Source organism: Corythoichthys intestinalis, chromosome 5 (assembly GCF_030265065.1).
Source record: "Corythoichthys intestinalis isolate RoL2023-P3 chromosome 5, ASM3026506v1, whole genome shotgun sequence".
Classification (NCBI taxonomy): Eukaryota; Metazoa; Chordata; class Actinopteri; order Syngnathiformes; family Syngnathidae; genus Corythoichthys; species Corythoichthys intestinalis.
The window spans coordinates 31,774,464-31,793,833 of record NC_080399.1 but is presented as its reverse complement, the minus strand read 5'-3'; the positions used below and the strand labels follow the sequence as shown (position 1 = coordinate 31,793,833).

The following is a 19,370-nucleotide window of genomic DNA, read 5'->3' as shown; positions in this document are numbered from 1 at the left end:
AAGGAAGAAGTCTGATTATTAAGGCGTCGTTCACTAGCTGTCTAGCTTTGGAAAAAGTAGACACTTCGGAGTGAGGACAGCATAAACAGATTTAAATGACAGTAGAGTGAAATGCCCACTACAGTCCTTATGTACCGTATGTTGAATGTACAGTGTACTTGTTCTCCCCACTGTATATATCCATCTTGTGTCTTATCTTTCCATTCCAACAATTTATTTTACAGAATATATATATAATTTACAGAAAAATGGCATATTTTATAGATGGTTTGAATTGCGATTAATTGCGATTAATAACGATTAATTAATTTTTAAGCTGTAATTAACTCGATTAAAAATTTTAATCGTTTGACAGCCCTAAAATAAATACATACATACATACATACATACAATTTCTGGCTCCGTGGCGACCTTCACGTCGGTGAGTTCCGGCAAGAAATTCTAACCACTTTCACCCCTGCTGATGCTCCCATATCTTACAAATTGTATTGAAGTATGGGGAAACAGTTATAAATCTGGCATGAATCCATTAGTCACATTGCAGAAACGAGCGGTTCGGATTATATATAAAGTTGGATTTCTTGATCACACTCATCATCTATTTGCTCACTCCAAACTATTTAAAATGGAAGATATTGTCAAATATTATATATATATCTATAATGTTGTTTATAGCATATATCGTAATGAATTACTGCCATCTAATCTACTATTTTTGTCTCTGTATGTGGATTGAAACTGTGGATTAAAATTTGACAAGTACTGTCAAAATATCCCCAAAAATTCAATTGTTGTTTAAAGATATGGTCTTGTCACAATAGAATGACATTTACTGAAAATTTGTGTTGCTGTTCTTGCAGAATTGGTGTGTGTGTATAATGAAAATTATTATTAATGAGCCAACTATTTGTTGGTCTAGTTGGTTGTGTATTGGTTTAGTTTTTTGTTTGTTTTCTTGTTTTTAGTTTCTCTCAATCTCTTCCTTGTGTGAATTTAAAGTCGAAGGACAAGAGTAACCCACGAAATATGCTGGACGATGAGATGAGGGTGGGGTTAAATAAGTTTTTTTTCTTCCTACTCCCTTTCGAGCGCAAATAATTATTGTGAGTTATACTGTATTTCTGTTTCCTTGTGCATGCTCAAAATAAAAAAGCTTCATTCATTCATTCATTTGTGTGTCTTCTATAAAACAATGTCATACTTAAAATCATTCATTTAGGCACAAATGCATGGATCTGAAACTTGCCTTATACTGTATTTTTCAGTATATACGGCACACTTAAAATTTTTAATTTCTTACCCAAAATTGACTTTGAACCTCTTTTGTAGGAGAATACTGTATTATACTACTTCATGGATATGCTACGGACACACATTCATTGTTCATTCATCATATGAATAAAAAAAAAAAATAATAATAATAATAATAAACAAACTACCATAATGCATAAAACAATAATAATAATGTTAAACAAGAAAGAACAAATGACAAATGCAGTAATGCAATGGTCAGGTGCGCCTGAAGTATGAAAATATCCTCGTTCATTGATGGGTCACTTTATAACCTTGTGTGCTTTATAGTCCGGTATTTTCTTATGCTTAATTTTGATTGCAGCTTTGAAAAACTTCCATGTTATCATCTTATTTCTTGTTTCTCTCTAAAACAAGCGTTTTGCTCATTCCCTACCGTTGACGACGATAGACGCCCAATCAATCATTTGCCGCCTGCCTCTCTCATTCAAAATGAATTGGATGTCTATCGCCTAGAATGGCACCAAAACACGACTAAAGTATTCATTTTCAAGCCTTTTAGTTCAAATATATTGGGTGTACGTCACCGTCAGTGGCATGTTCAAATAATGTGGGCTTTTAATTTACCTGTTCGGAAAGAAAGATTACCGCAGCTACAAAGTTTCTTTGCCAGGGTTGTTTCTTGACCTGATTTATCACTGTATACACACACAACAGATCTATTATTGTAATAGCCAGCAGGCGTTTGACCACTCTTGTTTTCCAGCAGGTTGAATTGATAAAAGCTGCCGATGGGAAGCCCATCCTATCCTTCACTTCTTTAATGTGTGCTAGCAATGAGCTCCTTGGGAATACAACTAATTACTCCACATCTGTATTTATTTGATCCACAAGGAATTATCCCTTCTGTCAGTGGCAGAATTGTGCTAGCAGCCATAGGTAGCAGTGATTCATCTCAGCAACACGTCTGGTGCAGTGTAACAACAAAACAGCGGGTAGATCAATAGAAATAAATGAAGAATACTACTCCGCCGTATTGCAAATGGGTGCCATAAATGCATAGAAAGACAGGATGTAAAATGCTAATGCAGCAGTTTTATCAGATTGAGGCCATAAAAAACAATACACAACTTCTAGAATTTGTTGCAGTTAAATGGAGTTAATCAAAACAAAGAAAGCGGGATGTAAACCATTAAACATATCATAATTAAATCAAACTATATCACTCTGATGTGTTTACCCCAAAACAAAACATGTTCATTTCAAAAGCAGTAAAAGGAAAAATTCCATGTGGAGCGCTTTGATTTGGTTTCCATCTCCTCGAGCACCTCCTACAGGGGAATTCACAAACTACAGATTTTCAGAACATCGCCAGGTGCAGTACGGTCCTGTTTAAAATATAATACATCAAGGGCGTAGGTTTGGTCTCAACATTGTGGTAGGGGCAATATGGCATAACCTGCAGGTACACTTTTTGCTGTGGACGGGACATTCATAATGATCAGTGCAAAATAAATCTGTATTGACTTATACTAACTTTTATGTGTATTGGTTCAGCCTACACGGTTCAATTAAAATTTTGTTTTCTAAAACTATTAAAGAAACATTTTGAAAACTTCCAGAAAACATGTCCGGATTTTATGAGCAAATTTAAATTGCATTATTTGAGCATAACTTAAATTATACTGACATACACAATAAATACAAGTTTACTAATCATCTCTTAACTATCCAGGAATTCAAAAAAATAAACATTTGTCTGAAGACCCCTCAGCATTGTCTAAATAAAGAAATCAAATATAACTGAAAAAACTTTGTCAGGGAATAACAAAAATAAACACAAATGGAGCTGTCCTTCAGGTAAAATACGATTGCTTTTGTCCACAGGCGCAGCCAAACTCAACAACAAAAATGAAAGCTCCTCTGTAAGCTGCTTTAAGACCACATCAATTAAATAAAAAGTATAATTGGGGAGAAGGGGGTAAACCTCGGTTCACTACATTTCTCACAGTTAATCTAACGTTAACAGTAGAAAACACATACACTTCTCTCTAAGCAGCTTCCTACTCGAGTTTTGCAGATTAGCAAGTTCGCACAGTTTAATGTTTTGCTAATGCAGATGCAGGTCAGACTTTCAGTAGCAAAATTATTGGTGTGGTCCCCACTTCCACAACATTGACGTATTTTTACATTTCTTACAGTGGCTGCTGCTGGCTGGGGAAAAAAAACAACTTCTAATATCTCTAATATCTAATGCGTGGTGGTTGGGGGGTGGCGCAATTAATCAGCCAATCAAATGTGCGTTTAGGAGGGAAAAAATGGACCGGCGCATTCGGCAAGTGAAAAGAGGTACATGTAAGTCTGAACAAAATTTTTAAAAAGTAGTAATGGTGGGGTCAATTACAACATTTAAAACATATTGGGAAGACAGTCTAAATGACCTACGGTATATAACTGAAGTCATTATATAACACAAATAAGGTTGCTTAAAAGTTGGTGGGGACAATTTGAGCAACCTGAAAAGTTGGTAGTGTTTTGTCCCTACCGTCCCTATGCAAACCTACATATGCCCTTGTAATACATGGTTCATTTCAGAAATTAAGGCCATTTTACAGTCCACTGTTCACATTTTAAATAATTCACATTCAAGATACTACAACACGCTGAGACCAAATCTAAATAAAATAGGCAAAACAAAAAAAAAACTTGAAAATAATTATAAAATTACCACAAAAGTCCAGAGTACACCATAATATGATATTTTTCTCTTGTCCCGTGCTTCTAAATACCCAACAATACCTTAAATTAAATAAATAAAACTACATTTAAATTTTACTTCTTCGGGTATTATTTGTTTCATTGATGTATCTAATAACTGTGGGAACATTTGTCTTAATAAACATAGTATTTAAAATCATAATTATTAATTTTGAAACCTGTCGCAGAATATACATACAACACTCTTCTATTATTTGATTAAAAGTTTCAAGCTTATGCAACCCCATGATGAATCCATCAATTCCTTTTAGTTTTCCTTTTGCCAGTCGTCACAGCAAAACAGTCAATTCGCATGATAGATTTGACACACAAATCCGGATGCCTTGAAATTTTAACCATCCGTAATTCTGGCAGGACTCTTCGTTCTACTGGCCGACTTCATTTGCACGTTTCGAAGTCCAAACTCAAACAGTGGGGAGACCGATCTTTTGCGGTTGCTGCCCCCAGGTTGTGGGATAGTCTTCCCCCTGAAATCCGCACCACAACGCATTTAGGCCTTTTTAAATCCCGGTTAAAGACACACTTTTTTAGACTCGCCTTTCCGCCAGATTAATGTACCCTGGTTTTATTTCTTAAGGGTTTTTAATGTTTCCGGATTATATCTGTTTTATTGTTTTATTTTGTTTGACTTTTATCATGATGCGTTGTTTTGTTTCTTTTCTTTTTTTTCTTAATGTTATTGTAAATACTTTCCTGCCTTTTAATTACTATGAGCCATGTTTGTCTTTGTTGTAAAGCACTTTGGGGACCTTTCGGGTTTTGTAAAGGGCTATATAAATAAATTTGATTTGATTTGATTTCAAAGTCTTCAAAGCGAAAAATCACACAAAACTAGCCCGGATCAAATCACACAGCGGCAGGGTTGTCGATTGTCTTCGCCGATCGGCAACCCGCCCGACGGCGAGCAAGTTAGAGCTCGTCATTCACCTGCTGCAGGCAGAGGGCTCGTTTGCGGGGAAGCAGCTGGACAATGACCGCCGGACAAACCGGCCGACATCGGAGGAGTGCGTAGCTGCCACATGGTCAACATGAATATGCCGTAAAATAATGCTTTACCACACGGCGAAGACGTAAACAATGAGAGAGTCGTACGAGAGCAGCTGCCGTTGTTGTGCAGCTAACATGGCAGGATGTGTCTGAGGAGAACATTTCTACATGATCAAACGTAAGAAAATAGTCCTTGATTTTAAGAAAGTTTGTAGTGTTTACCGTGCAATCGCTGTATTCGCGGCCATTTTTGACACAAACTTGCAATTTCTGATGGGGTTGTAAATTTGACAGCACACCGGGCACATGAGGAGTGCAATAAGCCGAGTACAGCTGTCTCCGGCCGGGGGGTTGGGTGACAAGTTGCCAGTCGTCGGCCAAGTGGCATTCTCAGTGGACAAGGAGCATTGTCAGCCACAAAATGCAAGCCACCTCCGTATTAAAACGTGTGCCATGATCCCATTGTTTGACATAATACAAAACACAACGTTTACTCACTTCCTCGTAAGTCCAATGGTCCCACAGTTGTCGCACACTAGTCTTGGCCAATCTCGGGGTGAACGGAAACTTTCTGAAACCCAAAAAGGCTCACACACCTCTCCCTGGTGCAGCTACAAAAGCCTGCTGCCATTTGGCTGGAGTGATGCAAAAAGTTGTTGTCTTGGTAGGGCGAGAGCGCTCTGACCCCATCGAAGAGTTGTTGACGTCCTTTCCTTCGCTTATCAGGCGAGGGCTGATAAGGTGATCCACTTTACTGTGTCAAAGGGGATGGACTGACGTCCCTCAAACTATGGTTAAATGCTTTACTATAATGAATGTGTTAGACTAATGTAGACAGTTATATGGTGTCTGCGAGAAAGATAACTATTACCTTCAATAAATAAATCAAAATTATTTTCTGTAACATTTCAATTTAAATACAACAAGGGCTAGAAAGTCGGGAAGACTAACGCAATAGTGACATCGGAATTCAACCCTAAATAAGTTGTGATTGTGTATAGAAAAATGTTAATTTTGCTTTTGTTGGGTAAAATTAAGATTAATCTACATGCTTTCCTCAAGTATTAATTTTCTGTTGTAAAAAATGAGTGATTTGTTAGCTGTTGAAAACTTATGTCAAAATTTCCCTAAATTAAAAAAAAAAAAGTTGCTATTTCGGGCAAACACTTATATTGTATGTTATTTACTTATTTATTTTTTGTGACATAAACTAGTAAAACATGTTTATTAAACTTAGTAAAAGTGCATTAAAGACGGCGACATAAAAAAAAAAGTACAAATTAGGGCTGTCAAACGATTTAAATTTTTAATCGAGTTAATCACAGCTTAAAAATTAATTAATCATAATTCATTTCAATTCAAACCAACTATAAAATATGTCATATTTTTCTGTAAATTATTGTTGGAATGGAAAGATGTGACACAAGACGGATATATACATTCAACATACTGTACATAGGTATTGTATTTGTTTATTATAACAATAAATCAACAAGATGGCATTAACATTAACATTCTGTTAAAGCGATTCATGGATAGAAAGACTTGTAGTTCTTAAAATATTAATGTTAGTACAAGTTATAGAAATTTTGTATTAAAACCCCTCTTAATGTTTTAATTTTAATGAAATTTGTAAAATTTTCAGTCAAAAAATAAACTAGTAGCTCGCCATTGTTGATGTCAATAATTACACAATATTTTAACGTGATTACTTTGAAAAAATTAATTAGCGCCCGTTAACGCGATAATTTTGACAGCCCTAGTACAAATTAAGTCAGCAAATGGACGCTTGAGACTACTTCTTCCTCTTTCTCTTGTTGTCTTTAAAGACTGGCGGATTCAGGAACTTTGTGTCTGTGAATTTGTCACCTTGCCGTATTTTGCTTATCAGGGATGGCTCCTTGTAATTGACCACACCTCTCTGCCTCCTGCTCCTCCCTTGGTTCTCTTGATCGAGTGTGGCAATGGTGTTGTCTAGCGATGTTAAGACTCTTTCTGCTGGAGAGGATGCAGGTGTGACCAAAGCAGTCTTGTCTTGTAAGCCCCTCCAAGTGCGTTACTTGGGAGTACAGGTTAAACAGCCTGGCTCTGTGTCAGCAAGCGAGCGGTTCAACCACTGCGGCTGGGCCTGCGTTAACGAATTGGAAATGTCCCAAATCTGTTCCAGGTTACTGGTGCCATTGTCTGTTGAAGGCAAACTGGACGTCTTTGGGTACCTTTTAGAATTTTTATTCAACCTCGATTTTGAATTAAATTTGCCATCTTCATTGTGTTGGACATCAGGATCATTCAAAAATGAAAACTCATCTCATAAATGGGAGTCTGTGGGATTCAGAAAGCAAACCTCTTCATGTTCAGGAGAAACAGCATTGCCATGCAGTGGTTTGTTCTTCTTGTCCATAGCATTAACACCAGAGATTTTACAGTGTTCAGCTTTACTCTGTCTAGATCTGCTTGAGAATTCCTGCCTCGCTTTTTTCGGCTTCTGACACTCATCATCTGCACCCGGAAATTGCTGCAACGTAGGCATGTTGTCTTGGTTAACACTACAATAGAGGTCCACTAGAAGGCTTCCTGGATCCTGGCTGGCTACCAAAGAACGCTTGTAGGATCTTGGTGGTGCCATGACATTTCTTAGAGAACAATCAGAGGATTCTTCTACAGCCTGGATGGAATCTTTATCTTTCAACAACGGTTCTGCATTTTGTTTGACATGAGCCTTAGAGATAACATATGTGCGTCTGTGCCGTGACTTAGAATGTCCTCCAGATTTTGCTGAAATCTTAGGGTTCATCTGTGGTTCACTTCCACCATTAGGAGGGCTTGGTTCCTCTGACTCTACAGGTCCAAAATTGGCTGTTTCCTCATTGTTGGACCTTACATTCTCTGTGTCATGAGGTGGCAACATTGAAATCATACTGGCAATCAAGGTTCTCCCTTGACTTTTCTTTCCGGATTTCCTTTTTTCTCCTAAGCATTCTTCTGCGGGTAAGGCATTCTCGTTGGGTTTTGAGGCAAAAATGTTCTGACCTATGAAATGATCATCAGAGGTAGGAGAAAAAAATGACTACAATTCTCCGTTGTTTCTGAATGTTTGATGGCTGCCAACTCTGGATTTAACCATTTTGGGAATACGTGATGCGATTTTAGGCTGAGACTTAGCTTTGAAATGCCTGTTAGTATGTTCTTATTCCTGGTCTTCTGTATGGGACATGGTCTAACAAGATCCAAGCTTTATCTCCCCAACACTAGAATCTGCTCTGGCCATCCCTTGTGAAGAATCTATTAGGCTTGACTCAGCCTTGTTACATTCCTTTTTCTTGTTGCGTATCGGTTTCTGTTGTGTTTTTCCCCCAAGAGCTGAGGATGTTTGCAAGCTCCGTTGAGGGGACGCCATAGAGTTGCTGTCATAGCAGAACTGAGAAAACCTCCTCACTTCCTCCCTTAAGCTGTTGGACTGGTGGGCTGACTCCATCTGGAGTGCCTGTTGATTTGTATTCCTTTTCTCATTATATGTCTCATTCTCTGTCTGTCTGAGTGCGTTGCAAATAGTTGACTTTCGGCTCTGGACCGGTAAGACTGCAAGCATCTTGTTTTCAAGAACATCTTTTTGGAATTCTGGACAGTGTTCGGCAGAATCCTTCAAGACCTCTGTAAGAGCTGGTGCCACATTTGGAGGGATTTCATCTGGAAGGTCATCGCCTTCAGTAGGATGAATGTTATGGTCCGCAGGTGTTTCAGAGACAACCTGTCTATATGCAAGGTAGGCCTCCCATAGATACATCGCCCACAAAAAGCCCAAAACAGCATAAAATATTTGGTTTTCCACCGGAAGCTTTCTTAAACTGTCGAACATATTTGCTGAAATGTTCTTGTTTGGATAGTGAAATCAAGGAAGGCACGAGTAGCTTCCCAGACTAACTGCAATGTTATGGCTCTTTCAGCCTGGCGAGTTGCGAACACACAAAACAGGCTACAAGTCTAATCAATGGAAAGCGTCTGAGAGCATGAAATCGTCCCAAAAGTGACTACAACTGGAAGCGAAAGTTGTTCATGCATGAGCGCGCCAATCTTCTTTTTCCATTTCTGGCCATTTGCTTATATTGTATGTTGAATTTATTGTCATTGTCATCATCATCATCATCAGATCATCATAAAAGAAATCATCAAAAAAGGATCATCATAAACAAAAAATCCTCAAGAAATCATTAACAGTTTCAGAGTATGGACATTATCAGAGTGTGAATTTGTTTACCCGAAGGAAAGACAAGATGAAGACAGACAAGACAAGGAAGACGGGAAAAGCAGAAGCTTATCGGAAACCCGACCCCCTTCCACCCGGGTCGCACAAGCTGCATGTTATGTATCAGTCCAGTCATAGTCTAACACATTTCGTTCAAAAGTCATTGATTGCTATGGAAATTTCGCATATAGTAATTTGAGTGTATTTTTTCAGTTCATGTCCAAGTAGGTGAAGGGAGGGAAGGCCTGGGGTGCTTTGGAGGCTCGCATGTGTAGTATCCCCTGTAGGAGATTTCTCGTCATCATCCCTTGCCCGGTTTAGGACATTAGTCATCATCATCCCTAGCCCAGTTTGACCAAGCGAGTCTCTCATGATCACGCAGCTCCGCATCGATTTTAGTGGCCAGTCGTGCAGCGGCGTCACTTAGCGTTGCTTGCTCCTTCATTAACAGTGCCAATTTGTCGCCGTTGCGACGAGCAACCTCCAGTATCTCATGGAGTTTCTTCTTCATCCTCATCGAGAAGCGACGAACCCAGAGAGCACCAAGTAGCAATAGGAAGTCAAGAGCCATCAGCGAGCCGAAGATGTACAGGTCCTCGGCGTCTTCTATCTGGAGGGACGTTAGGCATAGCGGCCTCCATTTACCCTAGGCATCCTCCACATAACCAGACGTGAAGGTGGTGGCTGGACATGGGCGTTGGGCCGATGTAGGCCGCATCGTAGAGAATATTCTATCCATAGAACTCAGTGCCCAGTCTACCGGTTCCATTTTTGTCTCAAGAGTAAAATCAGCACGTAACGTTGCAATGGCAGTTCAGTAATGTGATTTTGCTGAGGGGCATGTCCTAAGAATGTTATGTCTTATTTATTTGACCCTGACATTTAAGCATCCTTTACTGTGAGAACATCTTATCTGTGATGTGTGTGCATTTTACAGCTGAGTTTGGCGATGTTAAAGTGCATGTGACACAAAAAAGCATGTTTATTTCATAATACACGTGGTATTTTATGCTCCTGATTGATATGGACTGCTTGGATGTGTGTGGAAGCGATTGCTATATTTATTTAGTTTTTTTAATCCCGCGCCATGAAAATGAGTGACTTCTGGCTTCGGTCTTGCATTTAGGAGGAGGGCGCTGTGACGTGTACGGATGAAGGCGTCCTCTTCACTATACAGCCGTACTGTTGTGTATGAGGACTAAGGATTCAGCTGATTTTGCGGATTAATACGTTTATTTTTCGCATCACGCCAGCCAAACGGCTGCAGAAAAATATTGCTGTACGAGGGAGAGGCGTTTTGGGGGTTTCAAAAGGTTCCCATTCACCGGTGGATATTGGCCAAAACAAGCCCTACTACTGTGGGACCATGGGACTTACGAGGAAGTGAGTAAACATTGTCTTTTGTATTATCTCAAATACTGGGATCATTTTAATATGTAGGTGGCTTGCATTTTGTGGCTGACATGCATGCGGGGCGGCTATTTTTCGGCACAACACCGGTGTTCTGGGGCCGGCGGCTTGTCGCATATCCACCCGCCGGGAGAGCACTATATTCAGCTTATTGTACCCATGTGCCCGGTGTTCTGTCAAATTTTCCGACCGATCAGAAATTGCAACTTTGAGTTTAAAATAGCGGCGAATACAGCGATTACAAAGTAAACACTACAAATGTTCTTTAAATTAAGGACTACTTATGTTTGATCATTGATAGGCATATAAAAAGTTCTCCTCATGCACATTAGCTGCACGTTAGATGCACAGCAACTGCAGCCACCCTCCTCCGGGGAACGAGCTGTAAATTGCTCTCCGGCGAAGACAATCGACAACCCAGTCATCATGTCAAATAATCTGGGCTAGTTAAGTGTGATTTTCCGCTTCGAAGACTTTAAAAACATCACTCGGTTCGGGTTAGCATGTCGGCTAGCTGTCACGCCTCTTGGTTTGTTTACATTCTCTGAAGCTGGGGAAGGGAAATGACATATGTCCGATTTGGGTGTCATAAAATATCATTCGGGAGGTGCGACAGTAAAGGTGAAGTCAACAGTTATGACCATTATGGAGTAATTTTGCCATGTCGTCCTGAATAAGTGCATTTTTATTGTTTCATATTCCATTTAGCACAAGACTGTTATTTGTCATGACCATGCCATTTATTTAGCAATTGGGGAAAATACTTGGGTAAAAACAATATCCTGTAAAAATATTGAAGTAAGGAGACAGAAACAATGACATTTTGCAGCTCTCTTCGTCGAGTTTTCCTTGTTGTGAATAGTTCCCCCTCGACGGGCTGAGTGGTCCTTCTCAAGCCATTTATTTAGCTATTGGGGAAAAATAGTTGGATAAAAAGAATATCCTGTAAAAATATTGAAGTAGAGAGAATGAAACAACGACATTTTGGGGCTCTCTTTGTCGCGTTTTCTTCGTTCTGAATAATTCCCCCTCAATGGGCTGAATAGTAAAACCGATGAGCCCAGTCTCCCGCTGACGTCATCCAGCTGTTAGGGACGAAAAACCCCAATAATGGTAGGCGTGGCTAACCGGCTGATTAAAAGACTCATTTCTCGTCATCTGCGCTTGGCTAAATTGTTGTATATAGTCGAATCGTCTCAAAATATGATTCTAATTCACATAATAATGCTATTTAAGACTTTTTTTCTCCTGTCATATGCTCTTTAAATATTGCTATTGATCCTGAAAATATAGGCGACTTTCTCTGCTTTTGGGTTTTTTTTTTTTTTTTGGTGATCTAGCATAAAATCTGAGAATTTTATCGCTATTTTAAGTTTTGTTATACATATATAAAAAATAAATAATCGGGATTTTATTAGGGAACGACTGAATTTTTTCAAACCTCATTTCAGATAGGGTCATTTTTGAAAGACAAAATGTGCCTGCGGATGCATGGCAATGATTGACATCTTGTCAACTTGGTTGGGTGTTTTTCCTCCAGTACAGTGCGTTCCTCAAAATCTTATTTCATGCGTAAAATGGGTCAAGAGAGGGCTGATATTTTCCACATTTCAAGATTAGGGTGCATGTAAAGGTATGACTGTGACCACCCCCTACCTGTTTTATCAGAATCCATCCACGGGTATGTTCCGCAGGATGTCAAATTGCCTTAAACTCAAGCATATGGCTCTTGGGAGGTCCCTGTCAGAACAAGGCCACAAAATATGTCAACACCACAGTTTCCTATCTTCTCTAATTGCATTTACTCTGAATTTGTATCTCAGTACAACTACCCCCCGCCGAGTTCACTAATAGACCTTGGGGTTTGGGTCGTTAAGTCTAATCATACAGAGGTGTAGTCTGATGATTAATTTGGGTTCATATTTCAGCAGGGGAGAACCTGTTGCATCATGTCCAGCCACCGCTTGGCTCCATCCAGCAACACCTCCAGGAGCGCACTCTGGATTTCTGCCTGAGCTACAATCCTCAACTGAATCAAGGTAATTAAATGATTGGATTCATGCTAATTAACAACAATGGGGTTCAACTTTCTAATTATCCTTGTTCACACAGCACCCTCTGTAGCCACCCCGAGTGCACATAAAGCACTCCATCTGCTAGTAATTAGGCCCAATAATTTTACACGCTCCCAAAATGATTTACAATACGCATGCCTGATTACAGTCTAAATGTGAGTGCAGGGGTTCAATTGAAACAGGAATGGATCATAGTTTGTGCTGCGTTGAAAGAAAATACCATTTTTGTCATTACTTTACTAGATATTATCACAGCAGGAAAACGACACCTTTGTGCCAGTTGCAAATATTTCATGTAATGGCTTTTCATTTCCCTAATCTGGGCACAGTCATCTTCCTGCAGAGAATCATTTGAATGACTTTGTCAATGGTCGCAGAGACAAGACATTGCTGGATAGAGAGTTTGTGACTGCGTGTGTGAATTTAAGAGGAAACGGCCTAATGAACGGATGCGGATAATGGTTCACTCGGAAGACTGGCTATGTTTCCAGTTGGTTGCCAGATGCTGGGCATGAAGTCACAGAGTAATCACACACTCAAATCATCACATTGCTGCATTGCTCAAACGCATTGCCAATCTCTCTTTGGGCTAACCCAAGCAAACCAAGCATAAAGAAAACACCTTCATTAATTTGATGGTTTACTGCAGAAACATCTTTACACAATTAATCCAATCAGTGAGGTACATGATGCCACTGCCGGGGAAAGATTAGCAAGTTTAATTAACGGGCGTTGAATGTTTAAAGAGAGAGAACATACGTTTTGTGCATGTAGCACACAGAGCAGTGTTAAAACTAAATGAACTTGGAGGTGGTAATTAATGAACTGTCAGTACTCTTGAATATGTTCAACCATGATGAATGCAAAGACATAGATCTATACTGACTGGGAAAATGTGACTCTACATGAAGGAAGAGGCGGGTTAAGTGGTTGGGTACCAACCAGAAAGTGGGCTGGAACTTCAGTAACGAGCTGCATTTCTACAGTATATCACAACGCCTGATTCTGCAGGGTTTTTTTTTTTTTTCACCCCTCCTGATTTTATAAAGCTACTGCATGCAGTTGACATGTTCATTGATGAGTTTTATACAAAATACTAATTGCTTTTCCTAAATTGGGCACAATAAATATTACGAAATGTAGGGCGGAAAACACTCAAGTGACTTGAAGTTCCGCTCTGAGACCCCCAATTTGGCCAACTTTCAAAATTGTCCGATATGTATGTGTGATACATCATTGGAAGCTTAAAATCTCAATTTTCTGGGGGAAGAAAATTTTTGAACAGGTGGGCATTAAAAAAAAAAAAAAAAAAAATTAAACAGCGAAACCCTATCTGGAGGTGAGAGCACGTGAGAGCAGAAAGACGCCATGACTTTAACGAGATATTATCGCGTACTTACCTTGTTTCGATCCATAAACTCCATGTAGCATGTATCACTGAGTGTCAAGACTAGGGATGGGAATTGATACGATTTTTACGATTCCGATTCCATTATCGATATTGCTTAACGATTCGATTCTTTATCGATTCTCTTATCGATTCTAATTTCGGGGAAAAGAAGAACAAACATTTTGATTGGCATCAAGTTTGTTTAATCAGAAGTCACAACCTTACAAACTCACAACGAGGTCAAAAGAGGCCCAAAGCCTCAATGTTAACTGTGGCAATAAGTGGCAAATGCACAAGAATGTGTAACATTTTACTGAAACATTTTTCTAATAAAAATAAAAAACATTGGTATATTTTGGCATATAGGTCGTTGTTCTGCCTTTGGCAATGTCCCCAAACTTTTTCCTGTGAGGGCCAAATAACTTTTCCCTTCTCTGATGAGAGGCCGGGGTCAGTTTGTAACAGAAAAAGTGTGACGATTGCAGGAGTGCGTAAATGTAAAAAAAATATTGTTTTTCAGAAAGCCACAATCAAATAACCCTCTGTGGATTCTTCACGGAACAAAAGTAAATAAAATAAAAATAATAATATAATATAATAATAATAAATAATAATAGCACTATTAATTAAATAGATAATAACCAAATAACCCTCTCTGAGTTATTCACTGAAAAAGGCCAGGAAATAAATAACACTACTGAGGGAGAAAAAAACAAAAAAAAATTCCAAATGCTCTCTGGAATTGTTCAGGGGGCCGGACCAAATATGGAGCCGCGGGCCGTAGTTTTGGGACCCCTGTTTTTATTTACCAGTATATTGAAATGCATGCCTTTTAGTTTTTATGGCGCTTTCACGCTCAAGTGGTGGCGCCCTTGCGCTTCCTCACGCGAAGAAGAGCGCGCTCACGTGAAGAAGAGCGCGCTTACACGCGAAGAAGAAATGCCGCATCCAAGCGAGTTAGTGAGAAAGGGAAACACTGCCACGAGCCTACGTTCTTTGTTAATGTTTGTAAAACATCTACAGAGCCAACGCCTGTATGTATCATCTTCTGTGTTGTTGTTGTGTGTTTCCACTCGCGATCGGACACTTAAATCCAGTTGTGTAGTGGTTTCAACGATGTGCTAATGCTAGCGAATGCATGCTAACTTTTTGTTATTACTGTGTTAGCAGCTAATCATCGCTGATTTACGTTGATGCAAACCTGTTTGTTATTGGGGACGAAATTGATTTGTTTCATTTCTATTTTTCGTTTCAAGTGAGGGTTGAATAAAGTCAGCAAATTATTATACCAACGTCTTCTGCATCGTCATATGGGAGTTTAGCTAGCTGTATATCCTGGACTGAGCCTTAGCATCTCGGTGAGGACAGTGCAGTCTATTCCCTCCCGATGCAGTTATTTCCATCTCGCAATGACTGCAAGTCGCTTTGTTGTAATTTCTTCTCGTGAAGTGAAGACACACTCTCGAGCGTTCGAACCTACGTGCTGTCATTGTTATGTTTACGGCGGCAATGCTCGTGCTAAACTATCGTAACCTTTCATTTTCACCCTTTTTCCTGGTGAAGTGTAGCCAAACTTTGAAGCGAGTGGTTCTTGGCGCCACACTAGTTTGATGCGTCTGGACAACAAGACATGTCACGACGCAATATGCGTCTTTAGGGATCGTTAAAGGGATCGTTAAGGCTTTTTCATTGTGATGTCGAGGCCTCGAAACACTCGGAACCGGTTCCGAATTGGAATCGGATTTCGATTCCCATCCCTAGTCAAGACACAGCTGTGAATGGCCACAGATGGATTTTTGGGGGGATCTTATGGGTGAAACATGGTAATATAACAAGGGTCGCGAAGCAGGAATCGCAAACATCAAGGAGTGGTCGAGATGTTCTTTTTCATATATTTACCCTTTTAAATGTTGTTTTTGCATTTTTCTTTGTTTGGATCGATTATTTATCATCTAACATATCGGAGAAAATGCGATAGTAATGAAAAAAAAATACAATTAAGTGATAGTTATGAGGTAGATATCCGTGACTTTTTTACAGACACCATTTTTTTCATTGTGACATCATTTCTTTGAAAGTTTAAAATATGAGAGTGAATAATTTTTTTTTTTTTTTTGGAAACGAAATAATAGACATCAATTAATGATTCTAAGCTAAAAATGACAGACATTTTGAATAATAAATATAATTAATTACCAACGTTTTATGGCTGGGTTGAAACAAAAGCGGTTGCGCAAAGTCTGTAAACGGGGGTTTTGAGGGTAAAACGGACAAAATAAAAATAGTTCGGGGGCTTAATGTGCCATGAATCTGCTATGGCAACATATGGACATATCGTTCTTTCGAACACAACAGTTTTTTTGGCTTAAAATACAGCAGTTTATTTTAAAGAGGGTTGCAAGATCACAAACTGCTTTTTCAGTCTTGTCTGTGTTTTCCAGTTCCATCTAAATCTTGAACAAGTAAATCTGCATACAAAATATTTGATTTTGGTGTATTCCTTTTGCATGCAACATTTAAACACTTTCTGAGGTTTGATTATATTCCTGATTGACATTTAAGAAAGACACGTTATAATTATTACAGTACCCCAAAGTAAGTCATATAGTCAATGTACCTCTTCTGCTCCAACTGTTATTCTCACCTTGATTCTGAAGTGTCATCACTTGTAAAACATAAGTTTGTGCAAATTTTCCTAATGCCGCCTGATGTCCATTTCCCACCTACCAATCCTTGTTCTCTGCAGACCACTGAGCTCTTTGACAGACCACAAGAAGAGGCCAGGTGCTGAGAGATGCTCCGCTTAAAGGCACACATCTGTCTCCTACTGGGCTGTGAAAATGGGGAGGTGGGGGGGTTGGTGAAAGAGAAAAGCTCATTCTATTGCAAAGCTAGTCTGACTTTCAGAAGAAGGAAGTAGGCAAGTAGCCAGTGATTAGCAGTTGGGGAAGCTACGGCTGTCTTATTGGCATGCGAGAGCAGGTACGGGTGTCCGCCCTGAGACAGCTGTAGAGCACCAGCCCATAACACAGCAATCAAGCGCCTGTTTCTTTACAAGAATGCTGATGTGCTGCAATCTGCTGCTTTCTTCAGCCAACTCGTCCATCTGTACAATATCACAACGACAGTCAGCCTCTTCTTGTCACGTCACGTTAGGTGAGGATTCACGGAACATGAAAACACTGTGGAAAGTGTATAAACTATATCTAAAAGGAAGGCTGACCTTTGCAAAGATATGTTTGTTGTGACAGGGGCAGCCAAGTAACCTTTGTGTCACCATTGCTCTGTGAGCGAGACCTTTGAGTGTGGAGGGATACCATCACTCTTCACGCCAGCATGTAGTCTATCCTGCTGAATGAAGGAGTGCCATAAATATGAGTGAATGAAACTGATTGTCAATCCATCTTCATGGTTTCACAAGGTAAAGTGCCCTGAGGAATGGGTTATATGAGCAATTAATATTAACACAAAGGAGATCAATGTGAACCTTTCTAACGTGAATAACCTAGAAATATGGAGCTCTTTATTCTATACGTACATCAATTCTCAATACCTCTACATCCTCTATAGATGAATAGTACATTAACCTAGAATCACATTACTTTAACCTAAATTTATAGTTCTTAACTTGCTCTTTTGTGGAAATTTAGAAGGATCCTCATACAAGCAGAAAGGGTATGATATTTGTGTGACTGGCATTAGAGAACATAGAAAAGAATACTTAGCTTTGCATGAACAATCATGATCAACATTAAATTACATTAGGTAAGAAGGCCCAAGTGTTTATCAAAAAAGCAACAAAGACTTGATTCTTTATCGCAGGGTTCACTAAATCCGGACCTCGGTGCCACTTTTCCTGTCGTGCTTTCCACGTCTCTCTCCCCTAACACACCTCAATCAAATGATTTTGTCATCAGCAACCTCTCCAGAAGCCTGATAATGATCCTGATTATTTTGATTCAGGTGTGTTGGAGAAGGGAGACATGGAAAACACGACAGGAAAAGTGGCACCAAGGTCCGGATTTAGTAAACCATGCAGTTTATCATGTTTATGTGAGACCCGTCATCATGTTTTTACATATATATCACCAATAGTAGAATATTCTGGTCAACACTAACACTATAGGGAGGCCTCTCACCAGGGAGGTGGAAACGGGTTGAATTAGTTTTCTTTCATTTTGTGGGTCTGAGGCATTCTCTCTGATTAGCAGTCAAGAAGTAAGACATGCTTCTACCCAACACTGTGTTTTCTTCAATTTTCTCCAATCCTGCCACATTGGTGACCCCTGTTGAAAATGTCAACACGCAGCGGATGAATAGTTTTTCTAGGTTGGTCAGCCCAACTCCTTCAAACTCTTGGCCCAAAACAGTACCTCAACAATTAGCCCAATAGCAGGATTAAGCAGCAACGGCAGCAGAATGTCCGTACGCGCACCAACATGCAATTCATTGTAGCGCTGCACCACATGAGAGAGATCACCATGGAAGAGCCGAGGTACTTTATGGTCATAGCTAAGAAATGTTTGAAGTTACCTTGTCAAATAAATTTTGTGGAGGAAGCTGATCAAGTTCCCCCAGCTACAAGATGTTCACTGTGCTGCACATACCCTCCAGGCTGCTACAGAGGATGCAGACCCGACGTCCATATTGTGCGAGTGACATATGTCTTGCGGGCGACCGACTGGCCTTCTCCGGCATGCACGCCCTGCGGCCACCATCTGGATTCACTTCGACGACATGTTCTGAGGGCACCATCCGGGTTCTCTCTGGCAGCACACGGTCTGTGTCTGCCATTAGCATTGTTTTGGATGCACCCGACGTGCGGCCACTTCATACCTCACCCGGCCATGGTCACCAGTGGTGGAATGTAACTGTTTAGTGTATCTGTACTTAATTTGGGTACAAATATGAAGTGGTGCTTTTAACTTCACTACATTTTACAGCACATATCTGCAGTATTACGCCACTACTTTTCAAATTCTCGCCTGTGTTACATGTTTTTTTTTTTTTCCTCATTGATAGTTTTGTTTTCATGCCTCTTGCGCAATCGATAAGCTCTCTGAAACTGTACCGTAACTGAGAACTAGATTGCAGCAACACAAGTACCAGCAAGATAAGGCAGGTGAACAAGATAGTGACCAACAGCGAGCAGCGCACCTTCAGATGGGTGGGTGCTGCACACTCTTGTACAGCAGGTGGGGGTATGCAGTGGACTAGAGCATTAATCATTTCGGGA

At 39.8% G+C, this 19,370-nt stretch overlaps 1 long non-coding RNA gene across 2 annotated transcripts in view; it reads left to right on the top strand.

Moving 5' to 3' along the window:
* LOC130915733 (uncharacterized) overlaps positions 1-17,831 on the top strand; it is a 42,739-nt gene extending 24,908 nt beyond the window's left edge. For both annotated transcript variants that reach the window (XR_009063130.1, XR_009063131.1), the window contains exons 2-3: positions 12,598-12,708; positions 16,881-17,831. This is a non-coding gene — a long non-coding RNA (uncharacterized LOC130915733). The remainder of the gene's footprint in view (positions 1-12,597; positions 12,709-16,880) is intronic.
* Positions 17,832-19,370: the final 1,539 nt, after the last annotated feature.